The sequence below is a fragment of the Rana temporaria genome, chromosome 4 (genome assembly GCF_905171775.1).
Source record: "Rana temporaria chromosome 4, aRanTem1.1, whole genome shotgun sequence".
NCBI lineage: Eukaryota > Metazoa > Chordata > Amphibia > Anura > Ranidae > Rana > Rana temporaria.
The window spans coordinates 178,528,803-178,551,694 of NC_053492.1; the positions used below are offsets into that span (position 1 = coordinate 178,528,803).

At 43.2% G+C, this 22,892-nt stretch overlaps 1 protein-coding gene across 2 annotated transcripts in view; it reads right to left on the reverse strand.

Annotated features, from left to right (window-relative positions):
• The window catches only part of GNB4 (G protein subunit beta 4), a 172,026-nt gene extending 150,310 nt beyond the window's left edge, over positions 1-21,716 (reverse strand). Inside the window, exon 1 of one of the 2 annotated variants that reach the window (XM_040349419.1) lies at positions 21,601-21,716. The gene's annotated coding sequence lies outside the window, so the exon portion shown is untranslated. The remainder of the gene's footprint in view (positions 1-21,600) is intronic. The other variant, XM_040349420.1, reaches the window with a different exon arrangement.
• Between the last annotated feature and the right edge of the window lie 1,176 nt (positions 21,717-22,892).

Consider the following 22,892-nt stretch of genomic DNA (forward strand, 5'->3'; position numbering starts at 1 on the left):
CACCTAAAGATCTGAGCACCGTTGATCACTCAGTTCTCCGCCCCCCTGCTGTGAGCGGCAAGCGTTGACTGTAAGGCCCCTTTCACGTGATAAGCCGCTCGGATCCGCCTGTCCATTTTTAAGGTGTATCCGAGTGGGTCACCCATTGACTCCTATGGGCAGGCGGGTGTCAGCCGACACCCATATGCCATCTGATCTGCTCAAGACAGAGGTATGGTGATACATCTGCCAGATGTCTTGGAGGATCAGATGAGATCTGATTAGAACAGACATGCTGGTGGCTACAGCGGCCATGAATCTATCCATTCGACACAGAGGGGGTGGCCTGAAAGAGGGGGCCACGCCGGGCGCCCCTAATGGACAGGCCGGCCTTTCTTCAAGCCTCGCTTTGAGATCGCTGTACTGCGGCGTAGTCTTCTTGGTCACGATTGCAGACTGACAGCGGTGAGAGCCGGCTGTGCAGAGGATGGTCTAGGTGGACAGCCTTACCCCAGATGCCTGCATACTTAGATGTGCCTCTTTTAATCATCGACCATGTGAGTTGCTAAATGTTGTACCTTCACTTAATTTAACCCTTGTGCTACACTTAGAGGCGCCTCTCTTCACTTTTATACTTTGTAGCTCCTGCTGAATTTTGCTTTTTAACCACTTGACAACTGGGCACTTAAACCCCCTTAATAACCAGACCAATTTTCAGCTTTCGGTGCTCTCACATTTTGAATGACAATTACTCAGTCATACAACATTGTACCCAAATGAAATTTTCGTCCTTTTTTTTCACACAAATAGAGCTTTCTTTTGGTGGGATTTAATCACCGTTGGGTTTATTTTTTTGCGCTACAAGAGAGACTGAAAATTCTGTAACAAAAAAAAAATAAAATAAAAATTTTCTTTGTTTCGGTTATAAAATTGAGTAAATTAGTATTTTTTCTGCTACATATCTTTGGTAAAAATAAGTACAAATTGGTGCATATTTGGTCTTTGTGAACGTTATAGAGTCCACAAGCTATGGTGCCAATATCTGAAAATTAATCACACCTGAAGTACGGACGGCCTATCTCAATTCTTGAGACCCCAACATGCCAGAAAAGTACAAATACCCCACAAATGACCCCTTTTTGGAAATAAGACATGCCAAGGTATTTAGAAAGAGGCATGGTGAGTTTTTTGAAGTTGTCATTTTTGCCCACAATCCTTTGCAAAATCAAGATTTTTTTCCCCCTTTTATTTTTCATATTAGCAGGTTATTTCTCACACAGCATATGCATAGCACAAATTACACCCCAAAACACATTTTTCTATTCCTCCTGAGTATGGCGATACCACATGTGTGAGACTTTTACACAGCCTGGCCACATACAGAGGCCCAACATGCAGGGAGCACCTTCAGGCGTTCTGGAGGACCCAGGCCAATTCTGACATTTCTCTCCTACATGTAAAAATCATCATTTATTTGCTAGAAAATTACATAGAACCCCAAAACATTATATGTTGTTTTAGCAAAGACCTTAGAGAATCCAATGGTGGTCATTGCAACTTTTTATCTCACACTGTATTTGCGCAGCAATTTTTCTAATGTTTTTTTTTTAAGCACAAAAATCAGTAAAGTTAGCCCAATGTTTTTGCATAATGTGAAAGATGAAGTTACGCCGAGTAAATAGATACCAAACATGTCACCCTTCAAAATTGCACACTCATGCAATCGCACCAAACTTCTCTACTAAAAATCCCCATAGGCGTCGCTTTAAATATTTTTACTGGTTATATGTTCTAAGTTACAGGGAAGGTCTAGGGCCTAAATTATTGCTCTCACTCTAACGTTCACAGAGATACCTCACATGTGTGGTTTGAACACCGGTTTCATATGTGGGCGGGACTTGCATATGCGTTCGTTTCTGCATGCGAGCACACGGGGACAGGGGTGCTTTTAAAAAATAATATATATTTTATTGTTCATTTTACTTTTATTTATTTTAGTTTGACACCTTTTTCCGCAAAAAATAAAACATTTGATCACTTTTATTCCTATTACGAGGAATGTAAACATCCCTTGTAATAGGAATATGGCATGACATGACATTGACGTCTTCACAGTGAGATGTGGGGTCAATAAGACCCCACATCTCACCTCTAGGCTGGGAAGCCTGAAATAAAAAAAATAAAAACAATCCTGGCTTTGATGGTAGCGTTGAGTCGGTAGAAGCAGGAGGGGGGGCATATTGCGGGGTATTGCACAGTATGGGGCAGAGTATTGTGTATTGCACTGTATGGGGCAGAGTATTGGGGATGGATGGATGGCTGGCTGGATCTGTGACTGCAATTGTCACAGATCCAGCCCACAGCACTGCTGCTGCCTCCGCGCTCTCCCCCTCTCCTCTCACACTGTACCGATCAGTACAGAGAGGGGAGGGAGGAACCGGCGTCATCACATGACGCCGGTTTGTTTACAAGTGATCGCTCCGTCATTGGACAGAGCGATCACGTGGTAAACCGCCGCTATCAGCGGCGATTTACCGTGATGCGCCGGGTCCAGACTCCCGTGTGCGCGTGATTCTGGAAGGCAATTAATTAACGGCCTCCCAGAGTTAAGCAACCGCCCTGTATCCGTACTTTGGCTATGGGGCGGTTGTCAAGTGGTTAATCCCCTTGTGGATGGACATTTTATGGTTACACAACCTGGTCACATTGATATAATCTTTTTATGCTGTTCTCCTCTTCACTGGACTATACAGGCCCTGTTCCTTCTGTCATCCCAAGTACTTCTTTCCCCTTTCACATCTTCCCTCATGGGAAAGCAGATGGAACATACCCTTAATACTTTAAATAAATAAGAAACAACAGACAACTTGTTGGATGATAAAGGCCCCGCGAGTGTTTATTATTGGTTTCAAAGGTAAATAGTTAAATAAATAATTTAAATATTTACATAAATAAATAACCTTAAAATAAGCCTTAAAGCTAACCTAGCCACTACGGCCCAGGCTGCCAATAAAAAATTACCCAGCTTACGTAAAGACCATAGCACCAGCTAATAAACATATTTATTATTATAACACATACTCATGTAACATAAATAAAAGCTAGTCCCCCTTTGATAAACAAAGGTGACCCTACCACATAACAAACACTGCGACAAAGTTATATGATAAAAAAAGGGGGGGGGGAAGAACACCACAGCTCCTAAGTCTTCTGAGGCGAATGAGCCTGAGCTGATCGGAACCCCGTTTAAATAGCCCAGAACCAGGATGGTTCTGGCTAGTTCAAACCGGATTTTGCCGGGCTTTCTACCCCAGGCTACAGAGGTCATCTGTTGGGCAATGAGCCCGCCAAAATTCCCCTGCAGTAAGAGGTCAACTGCAGGGCAAAAGAGCCCGCCAATTCTCCTGAGGGAAAACTGCTCCCCAGGGAAATTGGACAATAAGGATCCATCGCTTTCCCATGAGGAAAAGGGGGGCAAAGGCTGCCTTCCCCCTTTTCCTATCATTCGGTTCTGGTGTCAAATCTTTCAACTTCCCCTCTGGTCTCCTTCCTGTTCATCCAGTCTTGAACCTTCACTTGCAATTTACGTTGCTCTTCTCTCCTCCAAACGGTATTCAGTTTACTTTAATAGCACCCCTTTTAAATTGGACCTCCCCCTTTCACTAAAAATATCACATCAGCATGCAAAAATACAAAATCATTACCTTCACTAAACATTTTTGGCTTTTACTTAAAAATCTACTTTCCCCCTCCCCACTTTCTGTTTTGAGTGAGACACTGGTGATGTGATCAGAACCTCAAATGTATCGGGAGGAGTTCCTGTCACATATTCCAGGAGACAGACCCAGAGTTCCAGGAATTGAAGGGAGATATATTCATCGGCCTTTAGAGAAAATGCAAAATTGTGAAGAAATAAAAATTTAAGTATGTAAAATACAAAGGGTGCAATTACCTAGAAGTATGTGTTTGCAGATTTCCAATACTAAACATTTCTAAAAAGGTGCCTTTGTTGTCATTTTTATGATACGGGTGAAGTTCCTCCTAACTTTTTATTCTTTCCCACCCTCGTCACAATCCATTTCAGACAATTAGCTTGTTTCCCTCCATTCTGCTGGTGTGGAGATCTGTTATTTTACTCTACCCTAGTCACAGGATTTCATTTTTTTTTTGTCACTTAGTCTTAACTCTTCATACAGGTGATACTCGAAAAATTTGAATATCGTGCAAAAGTTCATTTATTTCACAAATTCAACTTAAAAGGTGAAACCAATATATGAGATAGTTCAAGCTGTGATTTGTCAGAATTGTGACGATTATGGCTTACAGCTCATGAAAATCCAAAATCCACAATCTCAGAAAATTTTAATATTACATGCAATCAATAAAACAAAGATTGTACATAGAATAATATCGGACCTCTGAAAAGTATAAGCATGCATATGTACTCAGTTCTTGGTTTGGACCCCTTTTGTAGCAATTACTGCCTCAATGCGGCGTGGCATGGAATCTATCAGCCTGTGGCACTGCTGATGTGTTATGGAAGACCAGGATTGTTCAATAGCGGCCTTCAGCTCTTCTGCATTGTTCGGTCTCATGGCTCTCATCTTTCTCTTGGCAATGCCCCATAGATTCTCTATGGGGTTCAGGTCAGGTGAGTTTGCTGGCCAATCAAGCACAGTAATCCCACGGTCATTGAACCAGGTTTTGGTGCTTTTGACAGCGTGGGCAGGTGCCAAGTCCTGCTGGAAAATTAAGTCAGCATCCCCATAGAGCTCATCTGCGGAAGGAAGCATGAAGTGCTCCAATCTCCTGGTAGACGGCTGCGGTGACCTCGGACTTAATGAAGCACAGTGGACCAACACCAGCAGATGACATGGCACCCCAAATCAGACTGTGGAAACTTCACACTGGACTTCAAGCATCTTGCAGTGTGTGCCTCTCCATTCTTCCTCCATACTCTGGCTCCTTGGTTTCCAAAGGAGATGCAAAATTTGCTCTCATCAGAAAAAGAGGACTTTGGACCACTGATCAACAGACCAGGTCTGTTTTTCTTTAGCCCAGGTAAGACGCTTCTGACGTTGTTTGTTGGTCAGGAGTGACTTGACAAGAGGAATACGACATTTGAAGCCCATGTGCAGGATCTGTCTGTGTGTGGTGGCTCTTGATGCACTGACTCCAGCCTCAGTCCACTCCTTGTGAAAGTCAACACTTTTGATTGGCCTTTTCCTGACAATCCTGTTCAGGCTGCGGTCATCCCTGCTGCTTGTGCACCTTTTTCTTCCACACGTTTCCCTTCCACATAGCTTTCTATTAATGTGCTTTGATACAGCACTTTGGGAACATCCAACTTCTTTTGCAATTACCTTTTGAGGCTTTCCCTCCTTTACGGAGGGTGTCAATAAGGGTTTTCTGCACAACTGTCAGGTCAGCAGTCTTTCCCATGATTGTGATTCCTACTGAACCAGACTGAGAGACCATTTAAAGGCTCAGGAACCCTTTGTAGGTGTTATGGCTTAATTAGCCAATTAGAGTGGGACACTGAGCCTAGAATATTGCACCTTTTCACAATATTCTACATTTGAGATTGTGGATTTGGGGTTTTCATGAGCTGTAAGCCATAATCATTACACTTATGGCAAATCACAGCTTGAACTATCTTGCTTTGCATGTAATGAGTCCATCCCATATAATTAGTTACACCTTTAAGTTGCATTAGTGAAATAAATGAACTTTTGCATGATATTCAAATTTTTCGAGTATCACCTGTAATGTCCTCAGTTTTCCGGTCCTCTCTTATTCTGACATCACCTTCTTGTCGCTCAATACCAACCCCTCCCAAACCCCTGATGCGGTTCCTGGTCCTGCTCCATTATTAATATGTTATACATTTAGCAATTTAAGCCTGCTGCACTCATGACCTGCAGCAGTTTTGCTAATGCATGGTCCTTGATGCACCTATTTTTTTTCACAGCAAACAGTGAGTTCATAGGTGTGTGCAGCCTATTGCATTAGGGTGTGCACCCCAAAGCTCAAAACACACATGCCTTTCTCTGCGGCCTCAGCTGCACTGGACAGTGAATGAATGGGAAGTGCTCTGTGCCAAGCGGCTTCCTGTCAAAGCGGAAGTTCCACCCAAAAGTGGAACTTCCGCTTTAAGCACTCCTCGCCCCCTTACATGCCACGTCTGGCATGTCATTTCTTTGGGGGGGGGGGGGAGAAATAGGGTACCTGTTTTTTACAGGAACTTCCTGTCCCACTTCCTTCTTTTGGCCGCCTAGGCAACTCTCTCTCCCCTAATTGGTTCCTCCCTCTGTGCAATCTTCTGGGACACGTCACACGTTCCAGAAGATTACCTGCCCATTAGGAGAGTGCAGCGCAACATGCGCAGTGAGCACCCGGCCATGAAGCCGCAAGCTGTCACGGCCGGGGTGCCCACAGTTGCTATGACGGCGCTGTGGAGAGAAGCAAGGCCTTGTGTGGCCACAAGACATTTGAGTGCCTGTTTATCAAGAGTCAGCAGCTACACTTTTTGTAGCTGCTGACATTTAATAAACTGGAATTCTGCTTTAATTTACAAACTGAAGCATAGTAAACAGTTGAAAATGCGTGAGTTATAATTGGATATAGTGAGTGAGTGTTCACCATTTTTATTTAGAAAAATTATTTATGGTAGTAGAAGTGGGGACATTGTAGTAACAATAGCACTGTTGTATTATGTTGTTGATGGCTGTTTGTATGGTCATGTTGATCAATGTATCATTGTCAAAAGCTGTATACCACCTTTTCATCAATAAAAATACCTTTTGTTGAAAAAAAAAAAAAGAAAAAAAAAGAAGAAAAATAATTGGTTGGTAAACGACATATTGATTAGCCCCTTTCCCCACTTTCCATCCTGAAACATACACTGCAGCAGCCGGAGCAAGAGGAGGGAAGCCAGCAACACTGCGGTGTGTGTGGGGGGTACAACATAGGAGGGGCACAGTAGGGAGGAATCGGCACTGCACAGAGTGAATAGAGTTACACAGAAACTTGTTATCAATCATGTAGTGTAAGGCTGGATTCACACCTATGCATTTTTAGTGCATTTTTCAGATTTGCACTACAGAACGTGTTCCATAGGAAACCATGTTAAATGGACTGTCGTGCAAATCTGCAAAATGCAAAAAGCATTAAAAATGCACAGGTGTGAATCCAGCCTTAATTACAGTATGTTGTATTACTGGGCACTATATAGTTTTATTTTTCAGCAGTTCAGTTTCACCTTGCAGGTTATAGTTGTATGTAGTGTGAATTTGTTTGGTTGCTAGTTAGTACAGCAATTGTAACTTAAAAGTGGAAGTTTATGCAAGAAAAATAAATAAATTGGCAGGATTTAAATGCAGAAGAGACATACTACACCACTGCATGGTGCAGGGACATGGAAGACAGAGTCTTAAAGGGACCATCACTAAAGGATCACCAGGATACTTTTGAAAAATCTAAACCGGAGCCAAGATTGATGTAACACCACCCTAATACTACAACCATAAGGCTTATTATATTGCCTTTTAAGGTGAGAGTTCCGAGAGCATAGAGGTGTCACGAGAAGGTGAAAGCACATGGATTCAACTGTATATACGCATGAAAACAGCACTTTATTTGGAAAATAGAGATTATATTTGGCACATCACTGTTGGAGAACACAATTTGCATTTATTTTATTACCTTTTTGCAATGGACTGCACTGTAAATGTTTAAGTTTGTATACATATTTTAGATAATTTAATGGTATGCAATATAGAAATAAGTTTGTGATACACTTCAAGAGTCTGCGCAACACCAACTTTTACATTTCATACTGTCTATACCTTGTGGGAACACACTTGTATTTATTTATAGGGTAGCACATAAGTAAAATCCATTTAATCTGCATCTTAGAGGGACATGCTGAGCCAATGCAGACATCCACCTGTCCAGCATTTCCCAATACTACTCCCAAGTAGCGGAGTGGGCCTCGCCGTGCAAGTTGCAAGGGCTCCAACATAACTCTTGACCTTCTGTACAAGATGGGGAACCTTTGCAGTGCAATCTGTTGCTATGGGAGACAGACCACTGGCGAAAGGAGTGCCGACAACATCCCCCTCACTGCTAGAAGCCGTGCCACCACTAGCAGGTACATGCTATGAACAGGCTGCTTGTTAAACTTCAGTTACTCTCGGTGACCACATGTGCCTTCACACCATTTCATTTTACTCTGATGTATTCAGACCCACTGGTTAACTGTATGTGTCCCGGTTACTTATAAAGTGCAAACTAACATTTCACAGTTCAATAGACAAGGCATTATATTTCCTCATTCCCCAACTATAACTACAGACTGAGTGCTGCCCCAGCATACCTGCAAAAGCATATTCTAGTAATCATAGTCCTTAAGGAGGTTCTCTCATGCAAGTGTAGGTCCTTCGGGGTCAGGCTCCAGCACTGGTGTCTTCAGGACAAACCCCAGGTTAGTGGTCAACATTCTCCTGCTCCACTGGGTCTTATCCTCTGTCTCAATCCCTTATGGATCTTACAACCCAGTTGTGCTGGGACTCTCTTGAACGCTCTGGGGTTTCTCTCTCCCCCAACTACTTCTGGGAGCTGACCACAACGCACAAACTGGACCCCTGTCCCAATTTATGATACAGGACAAGTGGGCCGGACCCAGAGCAGAACTCATTAAAAAGACCAAGAAACTGGACATTGAATAAACTCTCACCTTCCCAGCTGGGACAACACCTAACTGGTTCAACCTGCCCGTATGCCCTGTACACTGAGCTTCCTAAAAGCGGATGTCCACCAATTTTTTTTTTTTTTAAGTCCGCAGCTACAAATACTGCAGCTGCTGACTTTATGAGGGAGTGAGTGACTTGTAAAGCGCAACACATGGGAACTGAATCGCCTCTGGAACTGTCCAGCGCGCCCGCGAGGTCGGCACCCGAAGCCGTTCTACTGCTCGGCTCTCAGATGCTGCCGCCGCCATCTTTGGTAAGGGAATCCTTGAAGAGCCATTCTTCTGTTTTTTTACATTGCAATTTTTGCAATATGTTGACATACCCTAATCTGTCCTGAACCAATACAGGAATTCATATGTTTGCAACCATTTTTATATGTCATTTGTAGCCTTGAAGAAGGGTGTTGAGACCCCCTTTGAGACAAGAGGTTGTCTTGTTTTGAATCAATATTTAGCAATTTACACCTTTCGTTTGACACTCTCATTAGACTTTGCACAAGTAATAAAAACATGACAGACTTTTTAATCCTTCCTCATTCTATCCAAAAAAAAAAAAAGTTTTGGCTGGAATTCGGTTCTAACAGCAGCAGCCTATGTTCCTTTTCTACTCCTTCCTCTTTTCTACCTTCCACCTGCTTGGGATGGGAAAGAGGAACACGCTTTAGCACCAGCAGATGGATCCTTGCCATGTTCCTGTTCATAATTCATGATCAAATCTAAACCAAAATCAAACTGGCTGCCTATAGGGAAATGTTATTGCCTATTTTGTGGCAATACACCAAAGTACGTTTACTTTGTACTTTAAGTGGTTATAAAGGCTCCATGGAGGCGCTCTCCACTCCTCTCCTGCGTGTGCAGCCATAGCAAGCCACATGCTATGGGGGCACACATGTGGGCGCATTCCCCAGCTGGGTTGTAGATGCTTTAAGTGTTTGGTGGGGGGGGGGCGGGGGTGGGAAAGTCACAACAAGTGGTGAAACATTTTTTACCTTCAGCCCCGTTCACACCCAAGCGATTTTCTGCTTGAATGTTGTAGCTCTAAGGCTGCATTCACACCTGAGCGTAGCTTATTTGGCGCGTATTCATGTGTATTTGCGCGTTTGCTTACAGCGTCATCCGACGTTTTTGTACTTCGACATTTTTTATTTTAGCCAATAGGAAAAATTATCATCTTTTCATCACTTGTTGCTATGTTGGTAGATTTTTTTTATCTTCTGCCTGGATGAAATGTTCTATTGATTAAAGCGACAAAACGCCCGTAGCAAATGCCCGTTGTCGCGCTATTTCCCCATGGGGAAATAGGAAGATATGTCACTTCTACGTCTATCATTGTCTATCTCCCTACATTTTTCATTTCTGTTCCTTTACTATAACTTTGTTATCATATCTCCAACATAAACAGATTAACAAGGATAACTAATTTGAATGCATACATGCCAGACATTAAAGTATATCTATAGCCATTTTTGTACGGTTGGTACACAATCTAATCTGCCTGCTAACTCTTGGTCTCCAGATAAATTTGAGAACATCACTCTGCAAAATACAAAGAGTATGAAATGGAACATAGACAGATAAGACCTTCGATAAATAAGTAATTTTTACTGCATTGCTCCTGCCCATCCAGGTTTAAAGACATTGCTTGTGTCTGTGCATCAGGGGGGGGGGGGGGGTGTCATCAGCAAATAAGGACAATTTATACGCAAGTATAAAGTACCTGCCAACACTATTCAGATATTTATATTAGAGAAGATATCTTTCACTAGAGGTCCCCATGTAAGGAAGCCATCACTAACCTTCCATTTGCAAAGAACTGCCAAAACATGAGGTCAAGACAAGCTGATTAGTTTTTCCAAGTTGGATTTTGCCCTGGGACTATGATCCTTCTCATTAATTTACTGCTTAGTGGGCCAATAACTGTGACCAAGCATACAGTATGTAGTTCAACTCCTAAACATGCATTTGCTTGTTTAAGGCGAGTGTCTTGTAAGTTGTAATAAAAGCGGGAAAATGATAACATCTTACAGCATACACCTTCATAAAAGGCCTGCACTTGCTGCTCCCATATATTTGTCTTTTAAATCCATACAAAGCAAGCTTTCTTATTTTATTTATTACAGGTATTTATAGAGTCAACAATTTACGCAGTGCTTTACATATACTGTACATCATCTTTTTAAAGAGGGCCAGATTTGATGAAGTGAAAAATGCATGAGGGCTGACTATTTTGCCTGACATTCTTTGAATCATTAAAAGTCGACCAATGTGTGTTCGTCTGAGCACTACTACACTGCCCAACAAGAATTTGCCTTTGTGGCTGTGTGTGGTGAAGAGGAGGTTGGGTGTGTTATTTGGATATATAAAAATCTTTTATGCACCAACAAATCCCTGAGCGCCGCTCAGGACTAAGGATGAGCTTGGGCGTGTTATTTGGATATACCGTATTTATCTGCACCTTCACTTTAGGAGGGAAGTTTCAGGGGAAAAAAAATACATTTTAAATAAAGAACTGTGAAGCAAAAATAAGGGTCAGTGCCCATCAATGCAGCCTCACCATTACCATGAATGCAGCCTGATCGATGCCCATCTGCAGCCTCGGAAGGGACGGGGGGGACGGGGGAGACAGGACGAGCGCCAACAGATTACATACAGGAGAATCTCCCGTTTACACAGCAGCCTCTTTAATACAATGTCCCGCCTCCTATGATAGACAGAGGAGTCATCCAATGGCAGCCCAGGAGACGGGACTTCCTATTACAGATGCCGGCGAGTAAACAGAATATTCTCCTGTATCTAATTTGATGGCACTCATTCCCCCCCTCCGTCACCTCTGAGGCAGCGCTGATAAATACAGTATATATCCAAATTACCAGGGGGGCCACAATAAACCGGAACGGGGGGCACAATTGCCCCGCAGGCCGGACTTTGGACATGCCTGCTGTACATTGTACATTTACCTCAGTCCCTGGCCTTACATTGCAAGGTCCCCAATCCACATACAGTACATACTAGGGCCAATTTAGACAGAAGCCAATTAACCTATTAGCATGCTATATTTTTTGTGAAGGAGATATATTACTAAGAGATTGATATGCGATTCCTTCATCGTTTAAATAATATCTGCTCAGCACAGCACATCACATACTTGCCACAAAAGTAATGCAAGACTTTAAGTAAACCTGTTTTAATCCCCCATATAACCCTAATATTTAATTACCATTTATATTCCATGTGACAGCACTGGGCCAATCAGCACTGCCACAGGAAGAGTCCATAGCCCTGTGTAAGCTACGACTTTTGCAACATATTACATAGAGATTTTCATGTACTGCATTAAAATTACCCGGAGTAGGCAAAGCACAAACAGTGTCATAGTAAACTAATGAGGGTCATCTGAATTCATACAAACAGGTGACAATGCAAAAAAAAATAAAAAAAAATAAAAAGGTTTCCCCGAAATCTAGATCTTTTTCTTTAACAGGATAGCAAACCACAACGTCCTGCATCAGACTACACAATCAGATTGCCTCTTGCCAGCCATAATTGTAAAAATATATTTGTCCCCCCCCCCCCCCCCCCCACAATGGTCCAGACTGCGTGGGAGTGACATCATCGTGGCTCCGCCAGTCAGAAGGCCGGAGTCCGCAAACCCAGAAGGAAGACCAGGTGAAGATGGAAGCCTCTGCAGCGGTGACAGCGCGCCAATGGAGGGCTTCGTTTTAGGGGAAATCTTTCATAATGTGCTAGTATGAAATTCATGCTAGCACATTGTGATATTACCTTGCAGGGTGAAACTTTAATTTTTTTATTTAGACTTTACAACCGCTTTAACTAAGGAGTGGCTACATAAAGAGACAAGCTTCTCAACACAGTAGAAGACAGCACACTTTTTTAATGTTGTTATGTTCAATGACTTGTCTCTCATAAAGTATGCAAACTGTGGTTTCTTAGAAAGCCATTATAATTACTAGCGGTCCTAAAGCATTCATGTTTTCTCATAAGCTGGAGTCAAAGATTATGCTCATTGGATGCTGTAAACCACAGTAAATTACATGCAAGATTTGAAATTTATGCTACAGAGCCATTAAAACTACTTAAAACTTAGCAATCTGTTCAGTTGCACCACAAAATATCTTTATTTGGCAGATGACATAATTGTAGAACAAAAAGGTTAAAGTAGAACTAAAGGCAAAACTGCTCCCCTGCTGAGTTGTAATCCATGTCAGGTTTTGTTTGCTGCCTGTGTCCCATTTCGGAGACTTTCCTTCACTTCCTGTATAGCTAGAGCAATAAATCCCTCCAAAGTGAGGGAATCCACCTCAATTCCTGTTCAGGCGACAACCTAAAATTTTGGATTTTCTTTCACTATCAGGAGAAATAGGGTGGGGCGTTTTTAACCCCTGCTAGCAGCCCGAAGAAAGGGTTTAAGGCGTCCTTGTTGCGGCGCTGCTGACGTGCTTTGCAGGCGTTTCGGCAGCACTGCCCATTCATTTTAATGGGCAGGGAGTTTTGGAAGCGGTTTATACACTCGAACTTTCACACTGGGGAGGCATGAGAGGAGCTTTTCAGGCGCTATTTTTAGCGCTAACACGCCTGAAAAGCACACCAGTGTGAGGAGGGGTGTTAATGAATCAATAGCAAAAAAAAAAAAATATGAATAACTACCTAATGTCTCACACGTTTCTCACAAGAAGTAGATACATTTATTGTTCTGTAAATACATTTTGAGAAAACGATTAAGCCAATCTTTGGGGAAAACAAATCTTCCCTTGCAGTGGGGCTCCCCCCACAGTGCAAGGGTTTAATGTTCATTTATTTCTGGGGTACCAGAGAAAGACATTTTGCTTAGCCGATCCTCTGGCAGATGACGCACTCCTCTTCTCCCTTACGCTTCTGCCTGTGGACTGTCCCTTGGCGTCCTCACGTCCAATGTAGTTTTTTTGGCTCTGCATTGTACTTGATAACATCAGAGGGCCTCAGTTATGAAAAAGTGCCTTTATGGACTTTATTTTTTTGTCTGGAGCTCTTTTTTAAAGGCAATATTCACATGGCTATACTTATCTTGAGTTATGACGAACTGGTCAACCTCTGTTCATCGCATTCTACGATTCTAACATGCCCGGTATTTGTTCAAGACTGTCTGCCATGCTCATTTAAACACTCATCCGAGAAAGGCCTACATATTTTATTTATTACTGCTTTTTATATAGCACCAGCCATTTAGGAACGCTGTACATATATTGCACATGCACATCAGTCCAAGGAACTTAAAATCTAAGGCCAGTTTTTGCGATGCGTCGCTTTAACTGACAATTGCGCGGTCATGCGACGTGGCTCCAAAAATTGGCGTCCTTTTTTTCCCCCACAAATAGAGCTTTCTTTTGGTGGTATTTGATCACCTCTGCGTTTTTTATTTTTTGCGCTATAAACAAAAATAGAGCGACAATTTTGAAAAAAAAAAAAAAAAAAAAATAAAAAAAACACACAACAATATTTTTTACTTTTTGCTATAATAAATATCCCCAAAAGAGATTTAAAAAAAAAAGCATTTTTTCCCCTCAGTTTAGGCCGATACGCATTCTTCTACCTATTTTTTGGGGGAAAAAAAACGCAATAAGCGTTTATCGATTGGTTTGCGCAAAATTTATAGCGTTTACAAAATAGGGGATAGTTTTATGGCATTTTTATTAAAAACATTTTTTTACTACTAATGGCGGCGATCAGCGATTTTATTTCGTGACTGCAACATTATGGCGGACACATCAGACAATTGCGACACATTTTTGGGACCATTGTCATTTTCACAGCAAAAAGTGCTATAAAAATGCACCGATTACTGTGAAAATTAGGGTTGTCCAGATACCGATACCAGTATCGGTATCGGTACCGATACCGAGTATTTGCGGGAGTACTCGTACTCGCGCAAATACCCCCGATACCTAAATAGAATACTTCCCCCCCGCCGCTGCCGCCGCATCGAAAGCCGCCGCATCGCACCGCCGCATCGAAAGCCATCGCATGGGTTAAACGCTGTGCGGGAACATCACAGCTTTCATTTGAACAGCTGTAGTGTTCCCGCGCGTATAGACACTCCCCCTTGCTCGGGATTGGATGGGTGATCGTGATCTGTCCAATCCCGAGCAAGGGGGAGTGTCTATACACGCGGGCAAAACAGCTATTCAAATGAATGCTGTGATTTTCTCCATGCGCCGGCTTTCGGCGGCAAAGGTATGGAGGGACATGGCTGGAGGGACATGGCTGCATATGTGAGGGACATGGCTAGAGGGACATTGCTGCATATGTGAGGGACATGGCTGCATTTGGGGACACATTTAAAAAAAGTATCGGTATTCGGTATCGGCGACTACTTGAAAAAAAGTATCGGTACTTGTACTCGGTCCTAAAAAAGTGGTATCGGGACAACCCTAGTGAAAATGACAATTGCAGTTTGAGAGTTAACCACTAGGGGGCGCTGAAGGGGTTAAGTGTGACCTCATATGCGTTTCTAACTGTAGGGGGGGCAGGGCTGGACGTGTGACGTCAGTGATTGTCTGTTCCCTGATATAGGGAAAGACGATCACTGACATTGCCACAATGAAGAACGGGGAAGGTGTGTTTATACACACACCTCTCCCCGTAGGGATATAGTCACAAGGGAGGGGGCGAGCACGCTGACTAACCCCCAGCCAGAACAACTCGGATGACGGGGGCAAGCTTACTGGGGAGGAACAGGAAGTGAGAAATTCAGACAAAGCAACAAAAAAAAAAAAAAACATTTAGAAGGGAAATCTAAGGAAAAGGTAAGTGAACCAACAATGCACTAGCTTAAAGGAACCTATTTAGAAAATAAAAAATTAACCTTTACAACCCCTTTAACTTAGAGTTTTCAGAGATTGGGATGAAACCTGAGTACCTGAAAGAAACTCAGCAAGCACAAAGAGAATATGCAAACTCCATGCAGGTAGCATGCTGGTTGGGATTTGGACATGGGGCCCTAGTGTTCCTAGGGAGGAGGGCCAACCATTAAGCCACTGTGCTGCCCTACAGGAACATGACTACTCATATCAGCCCTCCAAAAACATAGTCTTATGCCTACACTCAAATACAGTCAGCGGGGGGAAAAACTTTCAACCTACCACCATGTGGAAAGGGCAAAATCATAGCAACCTGAGGAAAGGCAAAAAAATGAAAATACTGAGGCCTGGTTTACACCCATGTATTTTTTTTAGCACGTTTTCAGAAACACACTACAGTCCGTTTAACATGGTTTCCTATGGATGTAGGTCACATCTGTGCGTTTTATGGAAAGGGGCCATGGACTTTTTTCTGGTTTTAGGTTCCATAGACTTTAATGGATGAAAACCAAGTATTGAAAAATGCAAAATGCACCTGCATAGGTGTGAATCAGGCCTCAATCTATGCACACAACATCTCTAGTAGAAATCAGTCCAGGACCTCAGTGCTTCAAGACAAGAGCCCTACCTACTGTACTTAGCCCCCATGGCGCAGTACAGAAAAAAGCAAAATATCTTGTACATACAGTGGAAAAACTAAATAACCTTCACATTCTCTTAGGAATTCTCCTGTTTTCCGGTAACAACATAACTCTTACCATTAAATATTCATTCCTGGTAATGGCTATAGTATAATGCATTTAGCTAACAAACATTCTTAAGTGATTTTAACTGGTTCATCTTTGATTATCTAGGTTTTTAAATGTACACCCCATTAAAATGTATGTAAACTCAAACAAATTTCCCTTATTTGCTCTGTTAAATGTGCCATTAAAGGGAAGAAAAAAAAAAGTGTTCATCCATCCAGAAATCTTTTAAGCTGTGCAATCTGTACTCTCTGCCCCCTGAATGATTATTAGTTAGCATTATTTCCTACATTCTCCCCGCTGTTATGAATGTAGCACCCTGGTGTTAGGCAAGGTTACTAAAAAAAAAAATTTAGTTTGCTCGGTGGTAACCAGCCTTGGCTGATAGGCAAATCCACTGACCTTTTCCTAAATCTGGGTTTGATGCACCTCTCTTCTGTCACTAGGTGGCATCGTTACCTGTGGCATTAGATTGACAAGGGTTTAGTAAATCCAGACTAGGAGTGGATGGGTTGTCAGCCAATTGGCAGGGGTTTATTTGCCCTTGGCCTGCTGGGAGAGCCTATTTTTTTCAGGAGGGGTCAGGTGATCAGGGTTTGGTGCCACCTGGATGGCTGTCTGGGTGGGCGTGTGTTGAAAAGCTCCTGGCTGCTAGGCCAGAAGCCTTGAGGCCTATCCGGGAGAACCTGGCTGCTAGGCAGTCTGAGATCTATCCAGGTTGGCAGCGCGCGGGGGGGGGGGGCCTCCGGCATGGAGCCCAACCAAGTTGTAGGGGGTTCTGCTGGCTGGAGAACCAAGTAGTTGCCACAATTGAAAGAAAACGGTTGCCATCAGAGACGACCACTCCTGTCGCCAGAAGCAAGTGAGAACCAGAGTCAGAGGTAAAGGGGGACACAATCGCCAGCAAGGGACAATCTTTCCTGTTATCAGAGGCCAGGTTCTGTGTAGACTGAAGTACCAGAGCAGCCTTTTTCACTAGCCGGGGATGGTGAAGAAGAAGTTGGGAAAGCTTCAGCAGAGTCAAGCTAGGGACCCAGCAGAAAAGTGTGGGTGACGCTTACAGAGGATTCAGCAGGTTAGCTGAAGAGCAAAGTCAGGGACCCAGCGGGATAGTATGGATGACACTTGGAAGCCACAGCGGGATAGTTATGAAGGATCTCAAGGGATCAGGTGGCGGCTGGGATCTAAAGAGTCTAGTGAGATACTGGGAGTTCAGTGAGAGGATCTACAACAGGATACTGCGAGTTGTGATCTGCATTGAAGTTGAAGTTACCAGATCAGTTGCTATAGGAGACAGCGGTCTACAGATACAGTTTGCTGCAATTCTGCTTAACCACTTAAGACCCGGACCAAAATGCAGCTAAAGGACCAGGCCTCTTTTTTGCGATTCGGCACTGCGTCCCTTTAACTGAAAATTGCGCGGTCGTGCGACGTGGCTCACAAACAAAATTGGCGTCCTTTTTTTCCCACAAATAGAGCTTTCTTTTGGTGGTATTTGATCACCTCTGCGGTTTTTATTTTTTGCGCTATAAACAAAAATAGAGCGACAATTTTGAAAAAAAATGCAATATTTTTTACTTGTTGCAGTAATAAATATCCCCCAAAAATATATAAAAACTTTTTTTTTCCTCAGTTTAGGCCGATACGTATTCTTCTACCTATTTTTGGTAAAAAAATAAAATAAAAAAAACTGCAATAAGCGTTTATTGATTGGTTCGCGCAAAATGTATAGCGTTTACAAAATAAGGGATAGTTTTATTGCATTTTTATTATTTTTTCCTACTAATGGCGGCGATCAGCGATTTTTTTCGGGACTGCGACATTATGGCGGACACTTCGGACAACTTTGACACATTTTTGGGACCATTGTCATTTTCACAGCAAAAAATGCATTTAAAATGCATTGTTTATTGTGAAAATGATAATTGCAGTTTGGGAGTTAACCACAGGGGGCGCTGATGGGGTTATGTGTGACCTCAAGTGTGTTTACAACTGTAGGGGGGTGTCGCTGTAGGTGTGACATCATCGATTGTGTCCCCCTATAAAAGGGATCACGCGATCGATGACGCCACCACAGTGAAGAACGGGGAAGCTGTGTTTACACACAGCTGTCCCCGTTCTTCAACTCCGGGGACCGATCGCGGGACTCCAGCGGCGATCGGGTCCGCGAGTCGCGGGGCCGAGGTCACAAAGCTTCGGACCGGGTCGCAGGTGCACGCCCGCGACCCACAACTGGGCATTATACAATCACAACGTATATCGGCGTTAGGCGGTCCTTAAGTGGTTAAAGAGGTTGTAAACCTTCGTGTTTTTTCACCTTAATGCATCCTATGCAAGAAAAAAAAAAAAAAACCTTGCGGTGCCTGGCCCCCCCGAGCCCCCCGTTTTAGTTACCCGAGTCCTGAATTTCCGTGGATCCCGCGTTGCTTTCCCCACATCTTGTCGGCTCTTCATTGGATAGATTGATAGCAGCGCAGCCATTGGCTTCCACGGCTGTCAATCAAATCCAGTGACGCAGCCGCTCCCGTGTATGACACGGGAGCCTGCCTGCAAGGTAACCCTCTCAGAAGAGAACTTCCCAGAGGGGATTAGTATTGCGGGGAGGAGCCGCGAGAGCTGGGACCCCAGAAGAGGACGATTGTGGCCACTCTGTGCAAAATTAACTGCACAGTGGAGGCAAGTATGACATGATTTTTTATTTTTATTTTAAATAACAAAGAAGAACCTTTAGTACCACTTTAAAGGCCCTTGAACTGTATAGCTGTTCTTCTATTCCTATTTCTGTCTCAGTCTGCCAAGTATTTTGTATCTGCCTAAGGGTGTTTCAGGCCCTAACCCTCTTTCCCCAGTTCTGTTAAGAGACAATAAATGTCTTTTTGCATTCTCAAAGTGTCTGGCGCCCAACTTACTCTATCGACACCACACCCATGCCTTGCCTACATGAATAAGTGAGGGAGATGTAGTCCTACCATACTCCCTCTCTTGCGGTAACACCACTGATCAGTACAGTGGTTACCCTAGGAAAAGAAATGCGTTAATGGCAGGATTACCAGGTTAAAATAAAAGGAAAGAAATGCTTTAGGCTGGGTTCACACTTGATTTGCATGTGACTCACAGCAGGGGTCCGATGCGTCCCTGTTCTCTGTTTCAGGCCCAAATTTTTGCCTGAATTCGGACCTGAAAATGGAGCCAAAAACGCACAGGACCCCTATGCAATTTGCTCCGCAGCTGCCCTGGAGATAAGTGAACTGGCTCCATTGAGAGCTGGTCACACTCTCCTGTCATGGGATGAGAGGAAATCTGCATTCAATTCGCATAAGTGTGAACTCAGCCTAAAGTAGAATTCTGGGCTCCCCCCCCCCCCTGGCCATAAATGGATTGAAATTGTCCGGTTCAGCAGGGACCATCTGAATTTCATTCCATCTATGGGTGGTCCTGTTCATCAACTACTACTCAGGAACAGGCTTTCTGGAAAGCTTTAGTTCAATCAGCACGGCAGCCAATAGACTGCAGCACTGATCAGTGTATTCTGACAGTGGAGGAGTCCGGCTGACTCCTCCCCTCTCAGAATACAATGGCACAGCTTGAAGGATTTCTGCATTCACCCAAAATGTGTGGATGGGGGAATCGGTTCAGTTTTTCTGAAAAAAAAAAAAAAAAAAAAAAAAAAAAAGAGCCATGTGTGGCTAGCTTAGGAAAGATCTGTATACTTGCCTATATTTAGCCCACTCTGGTCTGATCCCATAAGCTCCCCTGTGTCAGCGGCTGCAGGGGAGAGAAAAGAGCGCTTGACAACGGCTGGTTATGCCTGGGAGAAGTGAAATCACCCTTAGGCTCCTATGGCCCACCCGTTGTTGGTGGCTCTCTCCTCTCCCCTGCAGCCAATGCTGGCTGACACAAGGGAGCCAATTACGTGACCTGACCGGATTAAAAATAGGCAGGTATACAGATCCCGTGACCAGGCCGGCTTAAAAATAGGCAGGTATACAGAAAAGGGGACACTCTGCTTGTTCGCACCCTCCACTGCCACATTTGGTACTTTTTTTGGGAGCGGGTACCATTTAGTTTTGACAGGAACCCTCTCCCACTTCCGGGTAAGATCACCCCGGCGATCTGCAAGCATTTCTGGACTCTCCTTCTTTCCTTGCCACCTTCTGGGTTACACACAGGTCCCAGAAGACGGTTGCAATATCATCCCTTTAATCCAGAACACATATAAATTCTGAGGCTGATTTAATGCAGATAAGGCACCAATTGAGTTTAATTACCACCTTAATCAGCCACAGATCCTGTGTAATTAATATGTGTTCCAGATTAAAGGGATAATGTGGCAACCCTAGTTGTGAAGCCAGAAGGCTTCACTGTCGGTTTCCCTTACTTACAAGGCCGGCGCCTGCACCCAAAGCCGACATCGGGGGATCCCTGGACAGGTAAGTGTCATATTATATATATATATATATATATATATATATATATATATATATAAATATAAAAATAAAAAAATTCAGCAGCTACAAGTACTTTTTTTTTTTTTTTTTTTTTTTTTTTTTATTTCTTTTTCCCAGACTGAAGCTCCTCTTGAAGCATTATCAGTTCATACAAAAAAGGTGTAAAAATAGAATCAAGGCAAATGAGAATGAATGTTTAGGTGTGTGTGTACAAAAAAACTAAATTATGAATACAATAATATTTACCACTGGATGGCGACTGAATTACATCACCAATAATATGGTTATCCTGAACCGTAAAGCCTAACCTATTTAGTGCTTAGTTAGCCTGGCAACAAAAAGGATAAGCGTATGACTCAATATGTATCTCACATTCAGGGATGTGTTCCAGCCTCCTAAAGTGGCACCATCCACATAAGGCACACCCACAGCGACACACAAATATAGAGCATCTTCATGTGTCGCCACTGTGATAAGCAGCAGGAAAGATCTCTTCCCTCCCTCCCCCCCTGTGAGGATATCCTCCCCATTACATAAATCAAACCCAGCATTGCAGTCCCTCCCTGTAGAACATATCCTGAAGCCTCAATGCAATCGATAGTATTACTGTGTGATCTGAATATCAGTAATAGGGCGGAGATAGAAATAAATAAAAAAGCAGAAGAAATACATATACCTCTACAGACCGTAATGGATCAGATGCAATATACATCAATGCTAATCCTATGACATGATCAGTAAATGGTTGATTCATCAGCACTAGTGGATTTAAAAATGTAAAAGGATTGTAAAGGAAAAAGCAGTGCAATGAAAACACTTACCTACAGGCTAAATGATAGGCTGTGGGTCGCATGTAATTGTGTTTTTTCCAGCTGAGATCCTTTTGTCCTGTCTCCCTGTCTGCTGAAGGGAAGCTGATGGAGGGAGGCTGTGGCTGGGGATGCTTTCCTTCTTCAACCCACCCATGCTGCAAAGGATGCTGGTCTTTGTAGTTTCAAGACACATCATACTGAGGATCATTCTGAATCTACACAGGTTTTCTTCACAAAGCTGCACACAATTCCTAGTACAGTAAAACCTTGGTTTGCAAGCATAATTCGTTCCAGAAACATGCTTGCAATCCAAAACACTTGTATATCAAAGCATTTTTTTTTTTACAGGGTATAAAAGAGAAGAGCAATAAGTGGCTAAATGCTGCACCTTCATTAAATGTACCATATTGCTACACTAATGCCGCGTACAGACGGTCGTTTTTTGTGATGAAAAAAAAACGACGTTTTTGAAAACGTCATTTAAAATGACCGTGTGTGGGGAAAACGTTGTTTTATGTCTTCTGAAAAACGACAAAAAAAAAATTCGAACATGCTCGAATTTTTTGTGTCGTTTTTCAAAACGTCGTTTTTTGTGTCAATGAAAATGATAGTGTGTGGGCAAAACGACGTTTTTAAACCTGCATGCTCAGAAGCAAGTTATGAAGCTAGCTTCAATGGAAAAGAGTGCCGTTGTACGTGCTGAACGTAACCGCGCTTTGCTAGAGCATTTTAAAAAACGATGGTGTGTAGGCAACGTCGTTTTTGAAAATGAAGTTTCAAAAACTTCGTTTTATTTCATGATTCAAAACGTCGTGTTTTTTTTATCACAAAAAACGACCGTCTGTACGCGGCATTAGAGGCTCCTCTCTTCTCTTTTACACTCAGTTGTGACATGACGCTACTCTTATATCAAGACATCGCTTGTATATCAAGGCAAAATGTATGAAAACATTTTGCTTAAGGAGCTGCGGTGGCTCAACGCGATTGGCACTGCGCTGACAAGCCATTCACCTCTGCAGCTAGGGGTTCGGATCCCGGTCTCGGCTACATGTGAATTGAGTTTGGTGGTCTCAGCCCGGCTCCCGGTGGGTGTGCTATGCGAGGTAAGCCTGCGCTTAGTACGCCCACAAAAACCACCACACTTACACGCACTCGAAATTGGGTTAACATACACGCACTTTGACCACGCGGTCTCTAAAAAGAGAGGCGAAGGACTAACGGGGCTGGTTGATCCTCTCACTCCCGTTGGGCTTCAAAGCGGAGCAGGTAGGGCGGGCTGTGTGGGAGGACCCCCTCACACA